The following is a 15,078-nucleotide window of genomic DNA, read 5'->3' as shown; positions in this document are numbered from 1 at the left end:
CTTTTTGATGCTTTTGTGAGTGGCATTGTTTTTTAAATCTCATTTTTGACTGCTTATTGCTAGTTTATGGAACTATAACTGGTTTTTATATTTTGATCTAGGATCGAATGGCCTTGCTAAACTCACTTATTAGTTCTAATACTTTTTTTCTCTTTTTATAAGTTCCTTAGGATTTTCTCCATACAAGGAAGGCCATGCCATTTATGAATAAAGACAGTTTAATTTTTTCCTAGGGTCCATTTCTTTAAAAGTAATCTGTATGCTTTTAATTTTTTTCTTTCCTTTTTGTACTGGCTAGAATCTACAGAAAATGTTGAGTAAGGGTGGTAAGAGCAGACATTCGTGTCTTGTTCTTGGTCATAGGAGAAAAGTAGTCAGTCTTTCATCATTAGGTATGATGTTAGCTGTATGTTTTTAGCAGATGTTTTTTATCAGATTGAGGAAATCCCCTCTATTCCTGCTTTGTTGAGAGTTTTTTAAAATCATAATGAGAACTGAATTTTTCAAATTCTTTTTCTGCATCAGTTGAGATAACCATGCGTTTTTCCTTTGTTCTATTAATGTGATACATTATTTTTAGAGTTAAAGCAATGTTGCATTCCTAGAATAAACTCCATTTAGTCATAGTGTATAATCATGTTTATATGTTGCTGGATACAGTTTGAAAATATTTTGTTAAAAATTTTTGTGTCTGGGGGCTGCTCTTCCGACTGGCTGGCTCAGTGGGAAGAGCATGCGGCTCTTGATCTTGGGTCATGAGTTCGAGTCCCATGTCGGGTGTAGAGTTTACTAAAAATAAATAAAAACTAAAAAAAAATTTGTGTCTATGTTCATGGGTCATATTGGTTTATTATTTTATTTTCTTGTCATGTCTTTGTCTGGCTTTGATATCATGGTAATATGAACCTTATTAAGACAGGTTGGGAAATGTTCCTTTCTCCTGTGTTTCCTGAAAGGGTTTATATACAGTTGGTATTATTTCTTCCCTAAAAGTTTGATAGAAGGGCGCCTGGGTGGCTCAGTCGTTAAGTGTCTGCCTTCAGCTCAGGTCATGATCTCAGGGTCCTGGGATTGAGCTCCGCATCGGGCTCCCTACTCGGCCAGGAGTCTGCTTCTCCTTCTCCCTCTGCCCCTCCCTCCACTTGTGCTCTCCCCCTCTCTCTCAAATAAATAAAATCTTTTTTTTTATGATTTTATTTATTTGACAGAGACACAGCGAGAGAGGGAACACAAGCAGGGGGAGTGGGAGAGGGAGAAGCAGGCTTCCCACTGAGCAGGGAGCCCAATGTGGGACTCCATCCCAGGACCCTGGGATCATGACCCGAGCCGAAGGCAGACGCTTAATGACTGAGCCACCCAGGCACCCCTCAAATAAATAAAATCTTAAAAAAAAATACTCCCACCATGACTGATTTCAGGCTATCGATGTGAGGCCATTGAACACAAAGTTGGGGAGGGACATGCACCATTGGACAAGCTGGCTCTAGTAACACCACTTTCTGTATCTTAGCAATTGTGATATTTGTGTTTGTCTTTTCATTCAATCCCAGATATTTTCTAATTTCCCTTGTGATATCTTCTTTGACCCGCAGGTTATTTAGAAGTGCATTGTTTAATTTCCAAATATTTGGGAATTCCCAGATGTCTTCCTTTTGTAGATTACTAATTTAGTTCTGTTGTTGGAGAAAATACTTTGTATGATTTTAATCCCTTGAAATTTACTCAGACTTGATTTATGGCCTAGCATGTGGTTTATCTCGGACAATGTTTTCTGTGTGCTTGAAAAGAATGGACACTCTACTGTTGCTGGGTGGAGTGTTGTGTATATATATTTGTTAGATCAAATTGGTTGATAGTGTTGTTCAAGTCTTCTTTTTTTCTTTAGGTTTTTTTTTTTTTAATTCATTTGTCAGAGAGAGAGCACAAGCAGGGGGAGCAGCAGGCAGAGGGAGAAGCAGGCTCCCCGCTGAGCAAGGAGCTCGATGCGGGACTCGATCCCAGGACCCTGGGATCATGACCTGAGCCGGAAGCCGACGCTTAACTGACTGAGCCACCCAGGTGCCCCTACGTTTACAATTTTTATATCTTCTTCATATCATTACGAAGTGTTCTTCTTTGTCTTTATTTTTGCTTTAATTAAACAAATTTTAATAAGAAATTGATTTAAACAACAATATACTTGACTTAAAAAGAAAATTACCTGGGATCCTCTAAAAGTAATTTATCACTGTGATACACACACACACACACACACACTGGACTATTACTTGGCTATAAAAAAAGAATGGGATCTTGCCATTTGCAACAACATGAAGGGACCTAGAGGGTATAATTCTAAGTGAAATAAGTCAGTCAGAGAAAGACAAATACCATATGATTTCACTCATATGTGGAATTTAAGAAACAAAGCAAATGAACAAAGGAAGAAAGACACAAACAAACAAACAAACAAACAAAAATCCCAGACTCTTAAATATAGAGAACAAACTGGTGGTTACCAGAGGGAGGTAGGTGGGGGCATGGGTGAGATAAGTGAAGGGGATTAAGAGTACACTTATCCTGATGAGCACTAAGTAATGAATAGAATTGTTGAATCACTATATTGTACACCGGAAACTAGTATAACCCTGTATGTCAGTTATACTGGAATTTTTAAAAAGATTTTATTTATTTATTTGAGAGAGAGAGAAAGCATGAGCAGGGGGAGGGCAGAAGGAGAGAGAGAAGCAAATTCCACACAGAGCATGGAGCCCAGCATGGGGCTTGATCCCAGAACTCCAAGATCATGACCTGAGCCGAAGTCAGAGGCTTAACCAACTGAGACACCCAGGCATCCCAGTTATACTGAAATTTTAAAAATAAATAAATAAATATATATTTTCTTTTACTGAAAAATATTTATAAATAAAAGTAATTTATCACTACTTAAAGACATTGCCATATATATAATACAGCTACGTAGAAAAAAAAGTTGTACATTTGTCTTTGACTTTATAATGACAAATGAAAACCACTGAACTTCTCCTAATAAAATATGCAGGAATTTTTTTTTTTTTAAGATTTTATTTGTAAGTAATCTCTACACTCAGTGTGGGGCTCTAACTCATGACCCTGAGATGAAGAGTCACATACTCCACCAACTGAACCAGCCAGGTGCCCCCAAGATATGCAGGGATATTTTTGTTATTGTTTTTGTTAAATCAGAGAGAGCTAATAACTTATTGGAATATAAAATTAGAGCTAAATGAGCATGTTTCTAATGGAGAAAGGGGGTATTTTTACAGAAACAATACTTTTCCCTAATTCCTCTCCATCTGATGTTGATGAAAATCCATCATTGGCCAGTTAGTTAAAAACAACAACAACAGGGGCGCCTGGGTGGTTAAGCATCTGCCTTCGGCTCAGGTCATGATCTCGGGGTCCTGGGATCGAGCCCTGCGGCGGGCTCCCTGCTTGGTGGGGAGCCTGCTTCTCCCTCTCCCTCTGCCTGCAGCTCCCCCTGCTTGTGTGCTCTCTCTCTCTCTCTGTCTGTCAAATAAATAAATAAATAAATAAATAAATAAATAAATAAATCTTTAAACAACAACAACAACCAAGCAAGATGCTTGTGTATTTGCCCCAGTCACTTCATGCACAATAAAGGAATGGAGGAGAGCAAATGAAAGAGCAAATGAAAGAATAGGAAAGCTATTCAAGATGTAGTGGAGCCAAATTGCAGATTTCCAGTTGAGAACATGTTCTTGGCCTGTGGGAACAGAATTCTGGACTAAAGTAGCAGTTAGTAGATACTTCCTGGTCACTGTGGGAACACGCCAATTGTACCTTTGTCATTCACAATAGGTTTTCATTAGCTTACCAACTGGCGTATGCCTCTTAATCTTCAACTGAACCACAGAACCATCCTGCCCATTGCCTTCACATTAACAACATCACTGTTCTCGGTCTGGACTCCCTTCTTGGGTTTTTCATCAGAGCTAGGACCAGATACTTCAAAGATCTCCACCAAATGGGCACCCAAGCCGTGCCAGGACTGACCAAGGAAAGTCATTTTCATTTTTGAAGGATATTTTGTTTCTGCTTCTCTGTCTCTTCTCCTTCCGGGTTCCTTGTTACATGTATGTTGGTACCCTTACCGTCGTCCCTCAGTCTCTGAAGCTCCGTACATTTTTATTCAATCTTTTCCCTCTCTTTACTTTGGATTGGATCATTTTAATCCATCTATCTTCAAACTGACAGATTCTTGCTTCTGCCATCTCAAACTGGCTGTCGAACCCTTCTAATAAAATTTTTATTCCAGTTAGTTGACTTTTCAATGGTAAAATTTCCATCTGGTTCTTCTTCTTCTTCTTCTTCTTCTTCTTCTTTTTAATAGTTTGTTTTCCTGCTGAGATTTTCTATTTTTTGAGTCACTCTCATCAGTGCAAATATTCTTAATAGCTGCTTTGAAGTATCTGATAAATGCCACATCTGGGCCCACGAAGAATCAGTTTCTGTTGACTACTCTTTTCTCCTGAGTACGGGTCACACTTTCTATCCCTTTGTGCATGTTGGAGCATTTGATGCTGAGGATTGTTGCTGATGCTGCTGTTCCTTAGCATCTTTTTTTTTTTTTTAAGATTTTATTTATTTGAGAGAGAAAGAGAGAGAGCCCATGCACATGAGAGGGGGGAGGGTCACAGGGAGAAGCAGACTCCCCAGTGAGCAGGGAGCCCAATGCGGGACTTGATCCCGGGACTCCAGGATCATGACCTAAGCAGAAGACAGTCGCTTAACCATCTGAGCCACCCAGGTGCCCCATGTTCCTTAGCATCTTAACTAGACTTAAACTGGACTTCGTGTCTCCAGATGTGTGTGGTCATTGGTGTCTCTACTTAGTTCTTTTGTTCTTATTTATTCTAGTGTAACTTTGGGATCTCCTGGTATCTGCATAGCTTAGTTATCGGTCAGTCAGTGATTTGGGCAGAGGTTGTGCTCACGTACCTGGACCCCATAAGGCTTCTACTTCCTGCCACATCACCGAAGTGTAGGCTGTACTCACGTCTCCCTCCACTTTTTTTTTTTTAAGATTTTATTTATTTATTTGACAGAGAGAGACACAGCGAGAGAGGGAACACAAGCAGGGGGAGTGGGAGAGGGAGAAGCAAGCTTCCCGCTGAGCAGGGAGCCCGATGCCCGATGCGGGGCTCGATCCCAGGACCCTGGGATCACGCCCAATGACTGAGCCACCCAGGCACCCCTCCCTCCACTTTTTATATTCTGCTGGGCCGCCTCAGTTTCCTGGAGGAAACCAACATGCTGGCATCACGGGATTCTTAGCAATCTTTATATCCAGTCAAATATCATTAAAGGACCACCTGGGTGGCTCAGTCGGTTAAGCATCTGCCTTTGGCTCAGGTCATGATCCTGGTCCTCTGATGGAGCCCCGTGTTGGGCTCGCTGCTCTGCGGGGAGGCTGCTTCTCCCTCTCCCTCTGCCCCTCCCCCTGCTTGTGCGCTGTCTCAAATAAATAAATAAAATCTTAAAAAAAAAAAAGAACCATTACATTCTAAAGGTAGCTATGCTGCAAAATAGTTTAAAATGAAATTATTGTCTAACACTCACCAAAAAGCAAAATTATAGTGTTAGACCCCGCTTGTGGCCCTGGCTTTGGTGCTCCTGCCATCCAGCAGAGCTGACAATGTGGGTTTGATGTCTGCTTTAGGTCTGTGTGTATCCTAACCCCTTCAGGCTGGATGTGTTCCCTTCGACGAGAAAGAAATCGTCCCTGCCTCCGGCTGTCCAAGTGAGACATAACGGTGTCCAACTTCCGGCCCACCTTCTGGATAAGAGAGCTGGCGAGCTCAGTCCTGATATTTTTGTTGGCATGAAGCTGGAAATCGGTCCGTCTTAATAGGAACCAAAGTTGCTCTGAGTCACTCAAAAATCCATCCTGTCCCCAGCCGGCCAGCCCTCGTGGCCCGGTGCCAAAAGCCCCGTGATCAGATGCCCAGGGACAGAAAAACCTGCAGTGTGGCCCAGGGCTGACATTAGCTTCTTTTTACCTTCTACACTCCCCAACCTCCCTGACATTTTGTTTATTTATTTATTTTTTTTAAGGGCCCAGCCTCACAGCGGTAAAGAAGGTCACTTCTTGATAGTCAGAACCTTAAAAGTGTCAGGAATATGCCTGAGGTGAGATTTCACGGGACTTATAGGCCCTGCGGGTGAAATTTCACAAAGGGAGTTTCTTGGCGTTGGTCCTACACTCAGGATAGAAGAACAGTAATAGAGGCTTTTAAAAGTCCAAGCCTTAACTCCTTTAGGAAATTTCCACATAGAAGATAATTTTTTCGTCTTAATTTGGAAAATGTTGTGTGCTTGAAGAGGTTTACAAGTGTTGATTTGCACCTCAATAATCTGGCCAACGTTAAATGAGGCCTCTCGGACATTTGAAACCGTTGATCACTCACTTCTTTCTCAAAACCTGCTCCTTTATCGGTGGTATGGCCTCCTCCTTCTCTGGCCACTCTGGTCTGTTCTAGAGCTTCTCTTCCTCTGCCCGCTCCCGGGTCAGCGGAGCCCCTGCACACCCCAGACCCCCGGCACCATCTGCTCTGAGCTGTCTTTGCCACCCAGGCCCACCAGAGGGAGCTCTGTCCCCACTGAAGCTGACTCTCTAGTCTGGGTCGTGGTCCATTACCAAGCCGCCCACACAAACCACCTATCCTTGTTCCTGGGCTTTGGGGGATGCCTGTCAGCCTGAGGGCTGCTCCTGCCAATCCTAAGAGAGGCCCCGTGCCCTCTATTCTGATACACCCGCCGCCTCCCCACTTCCTTCTTGTACTAGGAAATCTCTCCCTAAGATTCCCTTCCACAGGGCTTCAGGTGCAAAATCTAAAAGAGCACCAAAGAACACAGTAATCAACATAAATAATTTTAATGCAATATTTTAAAATAAAAATCAATGCAAAAAAATCCATAATGAGTAAAATATCAAAATTTTAAGTAAGGACGGAATCAGTGTTTACTGATTTTTTCCTTTGGCCTCTGGCTTCCATATGGCTCGGCCCTGCACTGCTGGGGTTCACCCCTACCATCTCCTCAAGGACTCCTCTTCTGTATTTGTCTCTGTCCTGCAACGTCACCTATTTCTCTCTCCTCTGGATCCTTCTTTAGCATATTTCTTGTCTTAAAACAAAAGAAAAACAGTCCCCAGCTTGACCTCACATGCCCCAACTATCATTCTCTCCTTTGTTTTCCACTTTCTCTTGAACTGACTACAATTAGGTTTTTGTTCCCAACACCCCATTGGAAGTTGTCTGGCCAAGGTCACCAACAACGTGCACCTTATTGGTGCTCCTCTCATTTGGCTGAGGATTTGGCAGAGATCACCCCCTCCCTGAAACTCTTTCCTCTTGGCAACTTGGTCTCTTAGCCCTCCTGGTTCCCTTCCTACCTCCCTGCAGGCTCCTCTGGGTTCTCCTATCTTTCTGGATCCTAAACATCAGAGGTATTGAGACCGCTTCTCTGTCCACACTCTTTCCCAAGATGATCTCACCCAGTGCCATGGCTCCCATGGATGTTATATCCTTGATAGGATGGCAATTTCCAAACCTCAGCCCCAGACCAGACTTTTCCCCTCATTTCCAGATTCATGCCTGACTGCCCCACTGGACATTTCCACCTGTAAGTCAAGCAGACTTCTGTTCCTGACATGCTCCCCCCATCCCAGTCTGCCACCTCCACCTCAGGCATCTCCATCTCTGTAATGGAACTCCATCTTCCAGTTGGTGAGGCCAAGCGCCTTGCCATCATCCTCGATTCCTTTTTTCTTTTCCTTTTTTTAAAAATAGAGATACAATTGACATATAACATTGTATTAGTTTTAGGTGTTGTTAAAAGACAAAATTCGGGAGCACCTGTGTGGCTCAGTTGGTTAAGTGTCCAACTCTTGATTTCATGTATATATTATGAAATTATTACCACAATAAGTTTAGTTAATGTCCATCACTTCACATAGCTACAGTTTTTTTCTTGTGATGAGAACTTTCCAGATTTACTCTCTTAGCCACTTTCAAATATATGATACAGTACTGTTAACTAAAGTCACCATCTTGATTCTTCTTTTTCTGTTGCATTGTACATCCAGTCCATTAGCTAACTTTGTCAGTGTTACCTTCAAAGGGTACCCCGAATCCAACCTCTTCTCCCTACTTCTTGCCTGAACTACTACAATAACCTCCTCACTAGCCTCCTGTTTTCATTCTTGCCTCCCTCTGATATCTGCAAAGATGCGTTTTATGGTCATAGGTTTTTTTATAAATGCCTCATGTGTGTTTGAGAAAAATGTATATATGTTCTTTAAATGTCTGGGACCAGAATTTTATTTTCTGTCCATTACAACAAGCTTATAACTGTCCAACTCCTCTATATTCTTCATGTAATATTTTTTTCTGTCTGAGGTATTGGTCACCAACATCTGCTCTTGTAAATATCTCACTAAGGCTATGAAATTGTTCATTCCTTTTCATAATTCTGCCACTTTGTGATTTATATGTTTTAAGCTATATTAAATCTATACTCTTTTAGAATTGTTATGTATCTCCAGTTAATTGACCATTTTTACCATTATGCTAATATCACATGCTAACATCAATCAAGCCTTTATATTATAATGCTTTCTGCCTTAAAGTCTTTTTGGCCTTCGAGATCTCAATTCCCCTTTCATATGTTTCTCCTAAGGAAATATCTATCTTCAGCCTAGTCCTGAAATGCAATATTTGAATAAACCATTGCTAAACATGAGCTAGTGTCAATTCGTTACATATACTAATGTATTTGAGAGTATCTCTACTCTCAATGCCCAAGAAACAGAAACTACCCATCTTTTGAGAGCACACATGGGGCATTCACGGATATTGACCGTGCACTAAGTTACCAAGGAAGCTTAGCGGATTCCAACAGCTCTGCATGATGGAGACTGTGGTTTCTGACTATGGGTGAAAAACTTTAAAATAAGAGCAAAAGGCTAACTAACAAATTTTATTTGTCTGGGATCTAGTTTGATAAATACTGCATTAGGTATCAGGTCAATGCAGAGTAAAGGAAAGAAAGAAAAGATGAAAGGGTTTAATGTTTAGTTAAAGTAGCAAGCCTTGACCTGGCGTCTTTGATGGAAACTATATGGATGTCAGCTCCTTCCCTTCTAGTCATTGGATGCGGAGACTCTCCAGTGTCTGCATAGGACCAGGTGTCAGGAGGAGCCTTCTTCGGCTATGAGATGTGTACCCAAGGCTTGGGTCCCTGAAGCCTGGCTGCCATCGGGGCAGTGAGGAGGACCTGGTCTGGTCCCTTCCAAGAAGATTCATGGACAGCCTTTGTTTTAACTGATCCCAAATCAGAAGGGTGGGAGATAATTGGAAACGTTAGTTTGGAGAGTCATAGCCAGATGTTTGAGAACTAGAAGAATTCAGAATCCAGTCCAGTTAACAGGTATATTACAAAACCTCAAAGATAATTAACGAGATTAAAATCTAAACTCTACAAAGGTGCAAGCATAATTTTTCTTTCTATAATTAGCCCCATTCTTTTTTTTTTTTAACCACAGATAATCACAGTAAAGCTAATTTGTTTGCATTAAACTTGGCCTGATTGTTTATTTACATAAGTGCAGCAAGAATAGTGATTGATCATATAAACTCTTTTTTTTAAGACTGCTTAGCTGGAAGTTTTCATAAGTAATTTCAGATCGAACTCTTAAAAGCTGGAGGCCAGGAAGCTAAGCCAAGGACTCACTATGAGATTTTTACCTGAAATACTATAGTTTGGGTGAATTCCTCTTCTTGAGGTCCCTTCAAATATCCTGAGCCATTCGTGGGCCTGCCAGGGAGTGACTTTCCTTACTCACCTGGTAAGGCCGCTGGGAACCCTATAAGCAAGGCACTAGGCTGACCTTTCCAAGCAGTTCCTGAAAGCTGTCTGGTCTTATATGAGTCTATACACATCTCTCTCCAATAATGCATTCCAGTCAAAGCTATATAGCCAATGTTTCAAGGAGAACAAGTTCTTATTGAACTTATGTGAATAACTAATTATATTGCTGTGAAATGAATACTCAAGAGTTTCTGAATTCTGGAGGAATCGGGCAGGGAGAGAAGGTAAATGTTTTATCCTTGTTATAAAGGTATGTTTTACCAAATTGCTGTAGGTCATAGATAGCTTAAGAAAAGGTTTCTTAAATTTCGGAAAACACAGCATCCAAAAACAAGCAATTTTCAAATAAAAAGTCATAAAGAATTACAGTCATCCTCCTTAGTTCATTCAGTTCTGTGTGGTTAATAGTCTGCTTGAACCCAATTTTTTCCAGTAGTTGTAGAAATTCTTATCCAGTTCAGTTTTATGATCTTAAAGTTGTCATAAACTTGTACTTACCAAAGTCCTGTTTATGAATCTCCTTGAAGAGGACGTACTTCGGGAGGAACATTATTGCAAAAGCACCTGAGTAAAACAATAACTATCTGTGAATGACAAAAGACAAAAAAATGCCTACTACTAAAGATCTGATGAGAGTTCGTTATAGTGGAATTGACAAGGAAATTTGGTCATTTTTGTGGCACACAACATTTTAAAATGAACTGGAATTATGATGATAACATTATACCAGGAGATATCAGACTTTAGGAATTTCATATAATTTCTGGAACACTTATAATATATTCCTATACAAATTCAACATAAGGAAGGCTTAGTATTACTTCTTATTTGACGATGCTTCCCATGTAAATTTAACTTTACACATACATCTTATTAGTTTAACATTTCTTTCTATAAGGAGAGAAAACAAATCTTTTGAGATGTTCCAGGACCCCTCCTAAAAATCTCAGAGTTAATTTGGGGTCAAAAATACTTCACTTAGAATTTGATTTGGGGAAGTTTATCAAAAATACCAAAAGGTTTAAAAACAGTCAAAAAGGATCATGGGTCACTGTGAACCAATACTTATCTATTTAACCAAAGTGACAATTGAAGACTTTACAATCAAATACTGAGGGTTAAATAGTTGGGGTTTTTTTTTTTTTTTTTTTAAAGATTTTATTTATTCATTTGACAGAGAGAGAGCAAGAGAGGGAACACAAGCAGGGGGAGTGGGAGAGGGAGAAGCAGTCCCCCCATGGAGCAGGGAGACTGACGTGGGACTCAAACCCAGTACTTGATCCCAGGACTCAATCCCAGAACCTGAGCCAAAGGCAGATGCTCAACGACTGACCCACACAGGCGCCCTAAATAGTTGTTTTTTAAAAAAACCTTAGCTCTTTTAATAGAGAAGACTCCGTTTTCTTAAGTAATCACAGATGTGATGAGAAAGGTAACATGGAACACAGTAAATTGTCTTGGTAAGACACAAAATTTTTGCTTTTTGTGCAGATTGCTTAAAAAGTAAAGAAACTTCACAATCTGTTGCCAAAAGTAAAGAAACTTCACAATCTGTTGCCAAAAGTAAAGAAACTTCACAATCTGTTGCCAAAAGCAAACTGAAAGTCCAAGAAAACTTTGTTTTTTTCAACAGTAAGAAATCAATTCTAATTTTGCGCTAGTGTACTTTTGATATTAAATCTCATTTTTTTATTTAAATAAATTTATTCCAATCTTAACCATCTTGACTGCACATAAAATTCCTTCTCCAAGATTTGTTTTCCAGAAACCTATAATTTTCCTTTTCTTTCTTTTTTTTTAAGATTTTATTTATTTATTTATTTGACAGAGGGAGAGAAGCGAGAGAGGGAACACAAGCAGGGGGAGTGGGAGAGGGAGAAGCAGGCTTCCGGTCGAGCAGGGCACCCGATGCAGGGCTCGATCCCAGGACCCTGGGACCATGACCTGAGGTGAAGGCAGACGCTTAACGACTGAGCTACCCAGGCGCCCCTGTAATTTTCTTTTTCACATTCAGATTCTGTCCTGTTTTCCTCTTTCCCATTCTGAAACAACCAGCTTCACTTTAGGACAAAATTACTTCCTTTTCCCTCAACAAAAATGCATCTCCTTTCCTCATACCTTCTCTTACTGAAAACACACATCCTACTTGCCCTTCATACGGACTTATTATTTCTAGTAGCTATAATTATTTATATGAGAATTCTTAATACTTTAAAAACCTTAATTTTGAGTGAAAATAAAGAAGTAAACAACTATGGACTGGCTTTTATGATGTGAGAAACTAAGGCAGAAGAAAAAAATTAAATTTTCTTACTACTTACAGCCCATGGACAAGTCCTTGAAACAGGCAGAGTGACATTCCTCTAGGGACCCAACTGCCTCGATGTTAATACTTTGCTAAGGGCAAAGGCAATCTTAGCTCAACACCCCCAGGATCCTCTAAGTCTTCTCTAACACATAAAAATTCCTTTTCCGGTGTGGGGGGGCAGGGTGGCTGGGTCATTCAGCCAGTTAAGCGTCCAACTCTTGGTTTTGGCTCAGGTCATGATCTCAAGGTCCTTGGATCCAGCCCTGAGTTAGGCTCCGTGCTCAGCATGGAGTCTGCTTGTCCGTCTCCCCTTGCTCCTCCCCCACTTGCTCTCTTTCTCTCTCTCTCAAATAAATAAATAAAATCTTTTAAAAAAATCCTTTGGAAACTTCCTTTATCTCTACCCCACAAGATACATGTTGGCAGTCATCCTCCAAGCATATGGCCCACTGATAAACATCTGAAGGGTCTCATGACTAAGGTTTTATTAGACAGTTAATAAATGACCTTTTCCTAACAATAGCTAGCCCCCTCAAGATCCTGGAAGCCTTGCTTCCAAAATTCCTTAGGGACTTACACTATCCCTAATGCCCTCCCAACTTGAAAGTATGTAATCAATCACCTGTCCCACCGCAGAGCAGCTCTTTCTGCCCATGGGTCCTGTCCCTGTACGTTAATAAAACCACCTTTTTGCACTGAAGACATCCCAAGAATTCTTTCTTGGTTGTCGGCTCCGAACCCCACCATTTTTTACATCATCTTACACTAGCATTCTGTGGATTGGTAGACTTATAAATACTTTTTATAATTTCTAAAAGTACATGCTTTCTCAGAGTAAAAATTTCCAGTGTGTCAGGAAACATGTGTGCTAATAAACACAAATAACCTTTAGTTCCTCTGTAAAAGGAAGTCCAAAGTGGATAAATGTGTGTTCAGTAATTAATGTTTCAGTATTTTATCTTATTTAGAAATGATCTAGATATTTAATGACTACCCATCATTTAATTTAACTTAGCAAAATTTTAAAGTTTCAGGTTACCAAAAAGATTTGGGGACACTATTTAAAAAGTTCACTTGAAATTTTTTATCCTTTAATTCACTTGTTCTCAGTAATTATATTTAGATTACACACAAAAAGTTCACAAGGCATAAAACAAAGTCAGCCATCATCCCAAGCTATTTTTCTTCCTGACAAATTTTGTGACAGAGATAACGTGAACTTATTTGACTGATAAACCCAAGTCGAATAAAGTTGTGCATCTGCATTATTTTTAATGTTGGTAATTCTGAAGACATACCTATTTTAATTAATCCAACAAACTTGAACTACCTTTTATTTATCAAAGATTATCTCAGATTACATAAACTTGAAAAACATTTTGGTTAGTTTCAGTTATATTTCTGAGAAGGTTAGGAATCCTTAATTCATACAAGTGGTCAATTCTCTTTAGGCCAATTAAATAGGGTTCTCTTTCAAAATTAATTTTAGTAATACCATCCAGGGGTAGCAAATGTATAGGGACCCATAAACATGCAAGCAGATCCAGAGGACTTAGAGCTTCCATTTTAAAACTGTAGCCATAAATGAGTGTAGTCATAGAGAGATTGGATACAGCTTATGTTCCTGGCTGATGGAATAATTTAAGGCTACGTTCTCAAATGGCTAAAGCTTTTTATTAATATTTATGGAGAAGACATATGATTTTTCATTTGCCTAAATTTTATTTTTTTATGACTTGTTTTCTTATATTTTAATATTTTATTTTATTATTATTTTATTTATTTTTGAGAGAGAGAGAGTGCAGGCGTGCACCCTTGGGGGAGGTGGGGGGGTGGGCAGAGGGAGAGGGAAGGAGAGAATCCCAAGCAGGCTCCACACTCAGTGTGGAACCCAACACAGGGCTAGATCTCGCCACCCTGAGATCATGACCTGAGCTGAAATCAAGAGTTGGACACTTAACCGACTGAGCCACCCAGGGGTGCCAAGATTTTATTTTTAAGTAATCTCTACACCCAATGTGGGGCTTAAATTTACAATCCTGAGATGAGATCAAGAGTCGCGTGCTCCACCAACTGAGCCAGCCAGCCAGGTTCCCCACATTTGCCAGCCAGGTAAATTTTTAAATACCCCTCCCCCTCTTTTTAACTAAGAATGTCCTCCCCGGAAGCTGGTATCTTAAAGAGATGGCCTAGGTAAGAGTTCCTGCCGGGATCAAGTAGAACATTTACATTTCAAAGACATTGAGAATAAATGCAAGTTTCTCTAAGAAGGACTTTTGTTTCCTAAAGGCAAAATTTTCACAACACTTACAAGCCTCTTGAGATAAATAGAGGTTTGGGGATTGGGAAAAAAAAAATAAGTGGACTTTGAATTATTTCTGGAGCCACTTCTGGTTTTGAAAGGATTTGTAAGTTAAGGACAGTTGATTTTAATTCCTCAAGAAATTGGGTTGCAACTTAAATGACATCATAAACTGACCCACCATAAATCCTTTTACAAGGGCTTCCGAAGGTTTCCCCCCGCCCACCCTGAGAACAGTTTTATTTTAGCTTAGGTGAGAAGGTCTAAAAATATTTTCTTATCAGGTTCTGATTATCAGCTTCGGACCATAGAGATAGTAAACTCTAGCTGATGTTGAAAAATTTGCATAGGGTCTTTGAGGACACATTTTTTTCTAGAGTCCCAATTGATTACAAATGAAATATCAACCCTTGGGCCATTGTTTTGATGGTGGACCCCTAGGAGGGTGTGATGTGGGCGCTCAGGAGTTATTTTAGGTGCCTGAACTTGGAGCTGTGTAAGGCCGATAGCTTGGCAGACGTTTGTTTGTAATCTTATTGCAAAGTCCTTTCAAAGT

This window comes from Leptonychotes weddellii, chromosome 5, assembly GCF_054177405.1.
Source record: "Leptonychotes weddellii isolate Sample4059 chromosome 5, ASM5417740v2, whole genome shotgun sequence".
Taxonomy (NCBI): Eukaryota; Metazoa; Chordata; class Mammalia; order Carnivora; family Phocidae; genus Leptonychotes; species Leptonychotes weddellii.
This window is presented reverse-complemented; position numbering follows the sequence as displayed.